This window comes from Mustelus asterias, chromosome 26 (genome assembly GCF_964213995.1).
Source record: "Mustelus asterias chromosome 26, sMusAst1.hap1.1, whole genome shotgun sequence".
NCBI lineage: Eukaryota > Metazoa > Chordata > Chondrichthyes > Carcharhiniformes > Triakidae > Mustelus > Mustelus asterias.
This window is the reverse complement of record NC_135826.1, coordinates 35,680,303-35,693,224: the sequence shown is the minus strand read 5'-3', so window position 1 is coordinate 35,693,224 and position 12,922 is coordinate 35,680,303. Positions and strand designations below refer to the sequence as shown.

The following is a 12,922-nucleotide window of genomic DNA, read 5'->3' as shown; positions in this document are numbered from 1 at the left end:
GCTCTAAGAGGGGAATGGCAACCATGAGAGACTGCAATATGCTCATATTGCAGAATGCAAGGAGTTACAATTGTTAAAGGGGTTTGCGGGCTTCGACATTCAGTCTTTAAATTGATCACAACTTTAGCTTTCAAATAACCAGAGCAAGTCACGGAGTTCTCTTAAACAGATGTTTTAATCAAGTTATATAGTGAGGACCCTGGACAGTCACAGATCAATGCCGGTAACCAGCCAAAGCCCAGAATTCAGAAATACATGGGCAGTTATAGTTTCAAATTCAATTATAAGTAATTAGCATATAACAATTAAGGTTATAGGAGTTCTCTATCCACTCACAGTTATTGATTAAGGTTACACCATTCATAAGGTATAGATACTGAAACAAATCACAATCACCCCACACTTGCTTAATTATAAAAAATATCCAATCAGTGTGAAGACTTAATCATGTTAGCTGACCTAACCCATCATTGTTACAAGTTATTAGTGATGTTCCAGTTTGTGACGATCTCTGTGGGGATCAGTCCTTCTCCCAGTTCCAGGTGACTAATTTAATGAATTCTCTCAGACTAAAGACCTTCTTGCTTATCTGTGAAGACTTTTATAAATACGTTTTATTTTCTCACAGCAGCTTATGTAATATTTAAACTGGTGTGATTATTAACCCTTATGGGGGAATTTTAACTCTGGGCGGAAAACCACTCTAATCCTTCAGTAGGTGGCCTGGTCCATTTTAATGGGCAGCACAATTCAAACTGCCAACATATGCCAATGTCCGGCAGTAAGAGTGGGACAGATTCCATCAGGTATATGATGGAAGAAAATTAACATGGCCACAGGATATTGAAAATGCAGCCTGATATTATTCTGATTTTAATTCCTGCTCTTCCCGATTTTCATTGGGTGGAGGGAGTTAAAATCCCTCCCTTAAGGCTCTTCAGCTGACTGAATGATATCATTAGATAGAATCTCAGCTCAAAACATTGGCCTTTCAAAGAGGCTGTAAGCTTGAGTACAGTGTTAATGAAGGAATTCAGATTGAAGAGATAATTTAACAGATAGTTTAATGATGTTACTGTGGAGTTTATCTTATGTTACCAGAGAGAAAGCAGAGATGGCAGCCAAGAGCATTTCAAAAATAATTGGAAGTAATTTAATTGGCTCCCCTTCCCCTCTCTCTAATTGATGCATTGTGCAGGCTGATGTTAACCAATTCATTCATTTCATACATTTGTACTCCTTAAATCAGTAAGCTTTTAGCTACTTTACTAACAAGTGACTGGTGCTACCCTTACCAACTAATTTCTATTTTAGGAATATGAAACATCGCCCAAACAAAAAGGACGACTTGACAGATGGAATGTGCATGCTATCAAAGTATTTTTATTATTATCAGATAGATACATCCAGATGTTCTCACGAATAGGATATCTATCTATTAATTTAGTAGCATTTAACCTTAGCGTTCAATTTTACATTGAAAACATCTTCCCATAATCGGATTTAATTTTGAATTGGAGAATGGTCACTTTGCCGTATTTAATTTACTGCTGTAACCTATTCCCTGCTAACACCTGTTTTACATCAACCCGACGCCATTAAATCATCTAATAAGTGAATTCATGGCATTTACTGCTGTACATATTGCGGAATTCATTCACAACAAAACTGTGTGCGCCCACCAGTTTGGTTTTGGCTTAGTTGAAATTGCTGGAACCTGCGGCATTAACATTCATTCACTAAGAGAATACGCATTGATCTCCTAAACCTATTTAGGATGGCCACTTGAATGATATTCCTCAATAGCTACTTCCTTAATTTATCAGTCTCTGGGTGTAAACATTCCATTCTCCCTAACTCCCCAATTTTTAACATGTGTTCTCCAATAGCTGAACCCTCCACCATAATGAACGATTTTCCGGGATCAACTTTATTAATTTCCTGCATCCTCTCGAAACCTTTTCCAAAGTATACAAAACCAACCTCAATGACCTTGAGCACAATTTCCTGCTGCTCAGAATCATCTTTTGTTGCTCGCCCTGAACCTTCTCAAAGGACAATTCCAAATACAGCTGTTTCAGTTACTCGTTGGCAAATTAATATATTCAACTGGTTACAATATTATGCAAAGAGATTTGTCCAATGAATATGAATGCTAAAACATGCTAATAGAGACTGATAAATGTGGCATTGTAAGATACTGATAGCAAAAGTGGTGAAAACTGTGTCGAGGAGGAGAGGGAATGTGGCTTCAGTCAAACATGATCAAATATAGAGACATTTTTTGGAAGTCAGGGAAAATATATTCTTGGAATATGATTGTGAAAAAGCAGTTATGTAAAATGTGACAACTCCCAAAGTACTTCAGAAGAAAGATGCATTAACGCTCTCCAACAAATTGGAGAGAAGGCAATCATAATCAGTGCAGAAAAATCAAAAATTGTACTGAGGTGGTCAGAGAATATCATAGCAAAGGTATTTCTAGTAAACTCCAGGACTAATCTCTAATCTCACCCCTGAGTTCCATTAAAATCTGCAAGGCATTTTGTACCATACAGAACAATTCGATAGGAAGCATTGTGTATGAATGAGAACAGTTGGTTAAATCACCAATAGTCACAGAAAATATTATGTCAACGTTGCACAGCAACACTTACGTTAGCTATGTACCCTGCCAGGGTGGCATTTGCAGTTGTTCCCATGCATGTGAACATGAATGTGATAAATTGCAGAATGACCTTCCGATCTCCACAAAAAACAAATCTTAATTCGCTGTTGCATCTATTATCATAATCAGTCTGGAGAACAACAACAAGGTACGAGAAAGAGGAACCTAGTAGAATGGAGGTATCCTACACAAAGTGAGGACAACATTTAATTCAGTGATGGGCAACCTGTGGCCTGGGGGGCTATATGCATCCATCTGGGTTCTGAGTGCAGCCCATGAGGCATTTTGTTGACCGTTTGCCCATACACAGGGTTGCCACATTCCACGGATTTCAGTCTGCGTAGCTTTTTTTCCTACCAGTATAACTGAAGTGATACGCATATAAAGCAAGGGTAAGTGAAGTGAGGTGCGTGCTGATTGCTCACAACATTGACTGTGAGAGACATGCGCTCCCTCAGCGTCCAAAGTGTAAATAATTCTTTTTTTTTTACCATTTGAAGTTGATGATAGTTCTAGTAATATATAAATGATTAGGCATTTCCTATAACTCATTATGAAATATTCAGCGTGTATTAAATGTATTTAATCTTATTCTTGGGGTCACAGTTAGTGAACAAGCCCGATTTCAATCTTGAGGCCTATGAAGGAGGGCCACTCACTGATCTAATTTCTCTGCGCAAGTATGGATATGAAAATGAAATTTTCCACTACTCCCACCATAACAACACCAGGTGTTAGGAATACTAGTTCCATTCCTGGGATACAGTTTTGCTATCGTTTTGGGAAGGGTGGTGGAGGAAGGAAGATTTAAATTTGAAGGGCTCAGTGAAAATGTAATCTCTCTTCATCAAGTCCAGAGGTCACTAGCTATGCCCTGTTGCTGCAGCCGAGGCTGATTGCAACCATTTTCCTTTCTTCCCCAGACGGTCTCTGAAATAACTCTTCAGAGGCCAGTGTCCCTTCACCAGGTCCCCTTCATTTACAGACTTACCTCCACTCCTATGAGAGCTTCAGGTATAAAGTCAGAATCCAAAGTGCTAGTACACCTGACACTCCTCAATGTATACACAGGTAAGACTCCTCGATCAGGCAGATAATCATTCCCTCAATCAGGGAGCTCATACTCCAAGAGGCCCACCTCATGGGCCACGTTGAGGTCATTACAGTCTCCAATGGAGCCGGAAGCACAAATACAAGAATTGAACTGTTCCCAGCACTGAAAAATCAGTTGGGATGAACAGCAGAGGATGGAGCTGGCCAATATTAGACACTGCCAAAGATATATTGGCATGAAAGCCTGTAGGAAAATTTCAATATGTAAACTCATGTAGTCAGTATAACAACTTCTGACTTCTCATGAAATGCTCTTGAGTTGGACCTTAGTATTTGACTAACTTTAAAAAAATACAATACCTTCATATTGACAAACTTTAATATGTTTATAAACAGTTTACAGAAATTAATTTGCGAATTTCATTCGTGCATGTTTGAATATCTTGGAATTAAAGTGGCGCTTGTGTACCTAGTCTCTCTATCTCCTTCCGCGCTGCCAATTCAATCCCCATTTCAGACACAATGGCCGGTATTTTATGACCTCGTTCGGGCGAGACTCCGAAAATCCCGCCCGAGGCCAACGGAGAATTCCATTCTGCGAGCCGCGCCCGCCCCAATTCCGAGGAACGCATGGCGGTAAAATTCCGGCTAATGGGCAGGATTTTCCAGACTTGCTTGCCACAAAACTGGAAATTCCCACCCAAGGTCAATGGACCTCTTCATGGGCCATCCCTCACCCGCTCGGATTCCCTTGGCGGGCGGGACAGTAAAATTCGCCCCAGTGACAAAGCTGTCATAATGCTGTTCATCATCCCGAAAGTTCCAGGCTATAGAATGTGTATCATACTTTAATTCAGTAATACTCTAATTCAGTAAGAATTGCTGGTATTAATCACACTGGGAGGTGAATCGATGTGTGCCAGTTGTAACAAGTGACCACCTCCACATAAACACTGGACATTTATCTGTTTGCGGGCACATTGCTCATTGTGTCTGGATTTAGTCTGTCCATAAAGCTTGGATCCAAGTGTAACACAACAGTGGAAAACATTCCTCTGAACCATTTAACATTTCAGACCGGAAGGTACATCTCCCCCAGGAATTTTGTCGATTCAAGTTTTTGAACTCACTGATGAAAAAATCTTTACTGCCTTGTTTAATTGCCTGTGTGTGAACTACCTAAACTAGCTTTAATTGTCACGCTCTATTCAGTGTTAAACTGCTGCAAATGTTCCCAACATTCTGAATACAGACCTGCCCTCTGTTACTCATCAAGTTCATCTTTTCTATTTTTCCTCACCAATTCTTTCTCCTCTCTTCCCCTCCAGCGCACGTCCATACACCACTCACTGTGTTGACAGCTGGAGGCCCTTTGGCACCCAAGCAAGTGACATTTAGTCATGAGACAACAGGGGAGAATCACTGCCAAGTCGGATCTGGCACTTATCCTATGTTCCCAAAGTCCAGTAAGTGTCACTGGACTTGAGAAAGAAGCTTGGGTGGCTTTCGCCTCAATAAGCCAAGGTATTGATACTAATTATAGCAGCCATGCCTAGCTGAGAGTATCCAACTCAGTTTGGTACTCTTATATATCGAGCAACTTTTAACTCAATCGGCGGGATTCTCCGGCCGTGTTCACCTAAAAACCGGAGAATCCCGCCCGAGGTCAATGGACCTTTATATGGTCTGCCCCCTGCCCGCTACAATTCCCGTGGTAGGCAGGATGGGAGAATTCCAGACAATACTAACTCATTCACTTACACAGGGTTAAAATTGGGTGCATGTCTCAGAAACTCACAGAATAACCTTATTCAATGGGAGAACAACAATGTTTAAATTTAACTTTATGCACTTACTTCTTTCGAATACAATACAATGTGAACTAAGAGGTCATTTCTCAAACAAATTGTCACATTTTTCAAGTATTTCAAACGTGAATTTGCTTGGAAGATTGTATAGGAAATGTAGAATCATCACTTTTTCAGAAATAGTCTTCTCGCAAATTCAATTAATTTTCAGTTCCCTTCTAAACTTCCCATAGCACCCGAGGCACTTTTAAATTGCTATTGCATTTGTGCAAGATGGCTGTAGGACCAAACTAGAGTATCTCGGCTTGACTAAATGTTATAAAAGCAATGGTCTCCGGAATCAACCTCAGGACGAAAGACACAGCTCAAAGCCATCAAATCAAAGTTCTACTTTGAAGAATTTTGGAAGGATTGGCCAGGTTTGTATTATAATGGACGGTGAGCGCTGATAGAATGTCATTAGATTTAATAAATTCAATTGGGGAAGATCCTATTTGAAGCTTTTACATCTCATCCAAAGCATGTAGATCATCCCACAGTTTTTAAACTCAATCCAATCCCTAATCTCCAGATGCAGCTAAATTACTGTTAAAATCCTGGAATGACACTGATTCATTCACAATAATGATGTGGAGATGCCATAAGACCATAAGACCATAAGACATAGGAGCGGAAGTAAGGCCATTCGGCCCATCGAGTCCACTTCACCATTCAATCATGGTTGATTTCAACTCCATTTACCCGCTCTCTCCCCATAGCCCTTAATTCCTCGAGAAATCAAGAATTTATCAATTTCTGTCTTGAAGACGCTCAACGTCTCGGCCTCCACAGCCCTCTGTGGCAATGAATTCCGGCGTAAATTCACAGTAAACCAATGCTCCTGACTCCGATGGATCAATGCAGTGATTGTTAAAGGTAAAACAATGATGGTTAATGTCCAATAAATTGGTGTCATTGTGGCAGTTCTCATTGTGAAGCTCAAAGCTGCCAAAAGTTCTTCAGCATAATCTGTTTCTTACTTGACTTTTTGCAAGGGGTAAAATATTTGTGGGTAAATATAAGGGGTTGTAGAGTGGTGTCCTTTAAGTTCAATCCTTGGTCTGTAATGAGCTAACTGATCTTAGCTGAAGTATCACTCAGGTATCCTAGACAAAGTGGAAAATTGCATCAACTGTGGTTTCTTCTTCAACCCATTCCATTACTCATCAAAGAACGCAATCAGTTTAGTCAATTGTGATTTGCCTTTAACAAATCCACACTGGCTTTAATTTATTAGTCCGTTCTTTTCCAAGTGATGATTAATTTCTGGATTGTCGTCTTCAAATTCCTCACCATCAACCTTAGGCTGGCAAGACTGTAGTTATCGGGTTTACCCCTTACTCCCTTTTTAAACAGGGACATACATTTTACAATCTCCAGCACACTGATATCATCTCAAATCAAAAGAGGATCAGGCTGGGTAATCCCAGCTGAAGTAGAGGACTTGGCAAAGCTGTGACTGAACAACAAGGTGATATTTGGTGCCGAGCATCACACAGAAGAATAGTTATTTAGGATGGAGGTGAGGAGACATTTCTTCACCCAAAGAGTGGTGAGCCTGTGGAATTCATTGCCGCAGGAAGTAGTTGATGCCAAAACATTGAATGTATTCAAGAGGCGGCTGGATATAGCATCTGGGGCAAATGGGATCAAATGTTATGGGGAAAAAGCAGGATTAGGCTATTGAATTGGATGATCAGCCATGATCGTAATGAATGGCAGAGCAGGCTCGAAGGGCCAAATGGCCTCCTCCTGCTCCTGTCTTCTATGTTTCTATGTTTTTAATCAATGGAATCATACCCAGGATGTGTCAGGATACTGGGGATAAGGGGTAGATATATCAAACAATGATGTTCTGGCCTTGATACATTCCCAAGCAACTTCCTGCCCATTGCACCAATAGAAGACTTTGTCCGGATCAACAAATTAGTAAGTATCATGCGGAGCATATAATATGGAAATCATGATCAAATACACCTTTTATTTTCAAATGACATTAACGTTTGCAGCTGTTTGTATTGTGGGGTGCTTTTGGGTAATGGGGAATCTGTAAACAAAATGAATTTTGGTACAGATGGCAGGCAGAAAATAAAATTCAAATTCTTCCCTATAATTCGATCTTCAAACAACGTTCAGAAGATTTTGGAGTATCATGCGGTCTCCTTTAAAACTCATATTCACATGTACATTCTCAGCAGAAGTAACGTGAGCACCTTGCAGTCTCTGGACTTTGATGTCAAGGTGATAGTGACAAATTGTTTGCAATGATAAAAAGAAGGCAGATGGAATTGCTGCCGATCCCAAAAAGCTTCCATCTTCGATTGCCCGAGGGGAGCTGTGTGACAGTGAGTGAGAGAATCTGCCCCTTCACCTCTGGAGCCTGGTTTCAAATCCAGCCAGACTGATAGGATGAAAAGTTTCCTGTTTCCCAGTGTTGTATGCATCTGAAGGATCAAAAGGATCTCACAGATCAAAAGAATTTCAAATCAACTCCTTGCGGAGATGGGTCCCCTGCAAAACCAGGTGCTCTGAACAGCTCAGCAATTTTTCTTAACCAGCCAGAGATTTCATTCAGAGATGCAACAAGATAGCCTAATTTTAACAGGAATCCTTGACGCCACACTCGGTCGAAAGCTGCCTCAATGTCAAGAGCAATTACTCTCACCCTGAAATTCAGCTCATTTGTCCTTGTTTGAATGAAGGCTATAATGGGGTCTGGATCTGTGTAGCGCTGCTCGAACCCAAACTGAACCTTGGTGAACAGGTTGTTGCTGAGTAAGTGTGGCTTGAGAGCATTGTCAAGGAAACCTTCCATCACTGTGCTAATGATTATAGTAAGAAGTCTAACAACACCAGGTTAAAGTCCAACAGGTTTATTTGGTAGCAAACACCACTAGCTTTCGGAACAGGCTGTTCCTTCGTCAGGTGGCTGGGAGTTCTCCATCGACACTAATGATTACAGACAAGGGTGATAATTGGCCAGGTTCAGGATAACTCCGATCCAGCCAATTATTGTCCCATCAGCCTACTCCCAATTGTTGGCCAAGTGACAAGAGATGTTGTCAACAATGCTAGCCTATGTCACTTGCATAGCAACATGGCATTCGATTTGGGTTCCGCCAGGGTCAGTCAGCTCCAGACCTCATTACAGCCTTGGTTCCAATATGGACAAAAAGTCAAATTCCAGCTGAGGTGAAGTGATTGCCCTTGGCATCGAGGTAGCATTTGACCATGTGAAGCATCAAGCAAAACTGAAGTCAATGGGAATCGGGGGTGGGGGAGACTCTCCACTGGTTGGAGTCATACACAACACAAAGGAGGATGGTTATTGGAGGCCAATCATCTCAGCACCTGGACTGTGTCTAGCAATCCCACCCCACTCCAGGATACCAGCAATGATCCTCAGGCCTACTGCAGTACTGGCAGTTGCCACTGTTCCCCGGGGGTACTGGAGAACGATTGGCTGTGGACACCTGGAGGTGGACATCTGTCCTAGAGGAGAAATTCCTGCAGGAAATGGGCGGCACGGTAGCACAGTGGTTAGCACTGCTGCTTCACAGCTCCAAGGACCTGGGTTCGATTCCCGGCTCGGGTCGCTGTCTGTGTGGAGTTTGCACATTCTCCCTGTGTCTGCGTGGGTTTCTTCCGGGTGCTCCAGTTTCCTCCCACAGTCCAAAGATGTGCGGGCTAGGTTGATTGGCCATTCTAAATTGCCCCTTAGTGTCCCGGGATGCATAGGTTAGAGGGGTTAGTGGGTAAATATGTAGGGATATGTGGATAGGGCCTGGGTGGGATTGTGGTTGGTGCAGACTCGATGAGCTGAATGGCCTCTTTCTGCACTGTAGGATTCTATGATTCTATGAAATTTCTTCTCCAGGAGCTGTGAACCATGGAACCGCCCAATTGGGATTTAATCCTGTTGGGGCTCCTGGATATGGTCCTAGTGGAATTGCCAGTGGCCCTTCAGCCAGTGAACAGGCCCCTTGTCTGAACCATTAAATTCTGTCCAATGCTTCAGCTCAATGAATTTTCACTGGAACTCTTCTGGGACTGGTGAGTAGTGGGGTGATGGTCTCTCCCTGTGGGTCTCTCCTTTGCCATGGGAGATCCTCCATCTGGCACAGGCTATCTGAGAAAGAAGGACCACCCCCTCCCGCACCAGTCTACAGGCCTGTCCACCAAGATTTAGCGAGCAGTTTACCCACATGGCGTGGTCCCCTCCTACCACCGGGGGAATGCCAACAATGGTGGGATGAGGCCCAAGTGGACACTTAGGGGCCTCCAATTGGCATCTGGGGAATAAGGCCATTCATAACCCTCCCTGCCCAGGACTTAACAGGTGGGATGGGGATGGGGCAGCACCTTCCTGCCCCAGGGTATGGTCCCAACACCCCAGCCCACATCCAACAGGCCATTAAATCCCACCAGTTAACTCTGTTTCTCCCTCACCTGCTAAAGATTTCCAGCATTTTCTGTTCTTATTTCAGCTTTCCACTAATGCAGTACTAAGTTCTCGCTTTAGATTATCAGGCTGGTTAGCTGGATTTTCACAGTAACTTCATTGCAGTGTTAACATAAGCCTACTTGTGACACTAATAAATAAACTTTAATAAGAATTAATTAAAGTTTATCCAATGTAACTTGAAACATCTTTTACACTGCAACCATTTCATATCCCTATCACTGGCCTGGAAAGAAGATGATGTAATGTGTAGCAGTGACAACTAATTGCAGCAGTCCCTTGTTTCACACATATAGAACAAAGAGATCTAGGGGTACAGGTTCATAGCTCCTTGAAAGTGGAGTCACAGGTGGACAGAGTGGTGAAGAAGGCATTCGGCATGCTTGCTTTCATTAGTCAGAACATTGAATACAGGAGTTGGGACGTCTTGTTGAAGTTGTACAAGACATTGGTAAGGCCACACTTGGAATACTGTGTACAGTTCTGATCACCCTATTATAGAAAGGATATTATTAAATGAGAAAGAGTGCAAAAAATATTTACTAGGATGCTACCAGGACTTGATGGTTTGAGTTATAAGGAGCGGCAGGATAGACTGAGACTTTTTTCCCTGGAGCATAGGAGCCTTAGAGGGATCTTATAGAGGTCTATAAAATAATGAGGAGCATAGATGAGGTACATGGTCAACATCTTTTCCCAAAGGCAGGGGAGTCTAAACTAGAGGGCATAGGTTTAAGGTCAGAGGGGAGAGATGCAAAAGGGTCCACAAGGGCATTTCTTTCACACAGAGGGTGGTGAGTGTCTGGAACGAGCTGCCAGAGGTAGTAGTAGAGGCGGGTACAATTTTGTCTTTTTAAAAGTATTTAGACAGTTACATCGGTAAGATGGGTATAGAGGGATATGGGCCAAACATGGGCAATTGGGACTAGCTTAGTGGTAAAAAAAAAGGACGGCATGGACAAGTTGGGCCGAAGGGCCTGTTTCCATGTTGTAAACCTCTATGATTCTATGACTTTATTTCTGGGTAGCACTTTGACAGGCGGTTCAGGAGGCTATGTGTAGGGTTAACAACTGTGATTAAATGCATTCCTGGAGGTTTCATCATATGACTTGCCCCCACATTCCAGCCATTAGTCAGCCAACACATCCATCCTTGTGCTGCACTGCGCCAATTGGAAAGCAAAAAAAGATTCATTATCCAATTAGATTACGCTTGGCAGCCAACCAAACAGTCTTTTCTTTCTCCATTTTTAATACTTCTATATCTGGTGAAGGGAAGCATTTAAAGAAAATTACAAAAAAACACATGGGATGGGATTTTCCAACCCTTCCCACCAGTAGGATCTCCCAGTCCCGCTACGGGTGACCCCACCCTCGTGGCAGGTTCCCTGGCAGTGGGACCAGGCGAGACACGCAAAACACAGCAAGCATCGGTGAGACTGGAAGATTCCGCCGGTGGCCAATTTTGCGAGCTGTTTCCATCGCTGGAAAACACGACCGAATTCTCCAACTTCGCCTGGGGCCGGGATTCTCCAGTCTCTCTGCATTGAATGGAGATTTGGCTGAGCGCCAAATTCTCCGTTCTCGCTGGCAGCAGTGGTAGGGCGTGAATGTGCCAGAGAGTTCCAGCTGACATTTTGGGGAGGTGGGGGGGGGGAGCGGAAAATCCCACCCGACATCTTTTTCGAATGTCCCAATGATCTTCCCCCAGGGTTGTGCACAGCAGTGTCCTGGAGTTAATCACTCGAGGCTCCAGACCCGTCCTGGAGGGTTGGCAACCCTGGATGTGGGCTAGATTGGAAAGAGGCAGAGTTGAACAGGTGAGGACGCAGGGAAGCTTGCCAAATACTGAGAGTGACAACTCCACAGTGTCGGTTGGCTCCAGATATCTTCAAGGCAGGTGGCATTTCTCAACAACCCAATGACATCTGGACATCAGGATTTTAAAAAAAATATCACCTTTTGTAACTTAAAACTTGAAGTAATACTACTGGGAAGAATTAAAAAATGGCCCACCCACCACTGAACTCTCCCCCAGCAGTAATAGAGCATCGATGTGTCAGCTTGGTTTAGCTTCTCAAGAGTTGCAGTATTAACACCGTACTGAGATGATATTAATATTACTATCCTGCTGAGACACTTTGCAAATCTTCAAGGATCTTTCAGTTTTGCTGAGCTCTTGGAAAGAATTTCTCTCCAGTGAGTCTCTGTGATTTCGGTAACAATGATTCTGTTGCTTTGCTCATTACATAAACAGTTTTTTTTCCCCATGTTCTGGTCCAGAAAATATTGGAAATGTGCATGAAACACAGCAATGATACGAACTAAGCACATGAAAGAAAAATCCCAATTTCTTTCCTTACATCCCTTTAAATTGGGATTTTAACCAGTTCCCTCTCAGAGTTAATTGTACTGGACCAAAGGGGGGATTTGCACCCACTATTGTTAATTTTATGCCTTAATTACTGGCACGTATAAAGAATTCAGCTTCCAGTCAAAAGAGGCATGAATGCTTAAAACTATCATAAATCTCCCAGAAGCACCGCACCACAGATTGACCCATAATTAGGGAGAAATGCAAGCCACCAAAGTTTGCCAATTGTTCAAATCTCCCTCAGAGGTAATGAAACCATGATTCAGGAAGTGTGCACAGTCACAATCTCCCACTGTGTTGGTAATTGTCATCTTGTGCCCAACATTTCTCTTGCTCTCCAGTGAGAGCAAGAATAGGAACACTACCGATCAGGGACTACCCCAGTGTACAAGGCATAATATTAAAATCATAGCCAAAGAAAACACAACAGTTGTCCCTAGACATCCCCTGCCAGGCAGGGCATGTAGTGTAAAGAATAAAAGCAGAAGGAATAGCTGGAACAGGCCATATGAGCTTGC

The 12,922-nt window shown here is 42.7% G+C and overlaps 1 protein-coding gene across 3 annotated transcripts in view; it reads right to left on the bottom strand.

Moving 5' to 3' along the window:
- Window positions 1-12,922, bottom strand: part of LOC144479563 (neurturin-like) — a 128,349-nt gene that overhangs the window by 96,368 nt on the left and 19,059 nt on the right. The window contains exon 1 of one of the 3 annotated variants that reach the window (XM_078198429.1): window positions 2,658-2,692. The exons of the other annotated variants lie outside the window; for them this stretch is intronic. The gene's annotated coding sequence lies outside the window, so the exon portion shown is untranslated. Of the gene's footprint in view, window positions 1-2,657; window positions 2,693-12,922 lie in introns of those variants that run through there. 3 annotated transcript variants of the gene reach the window in all.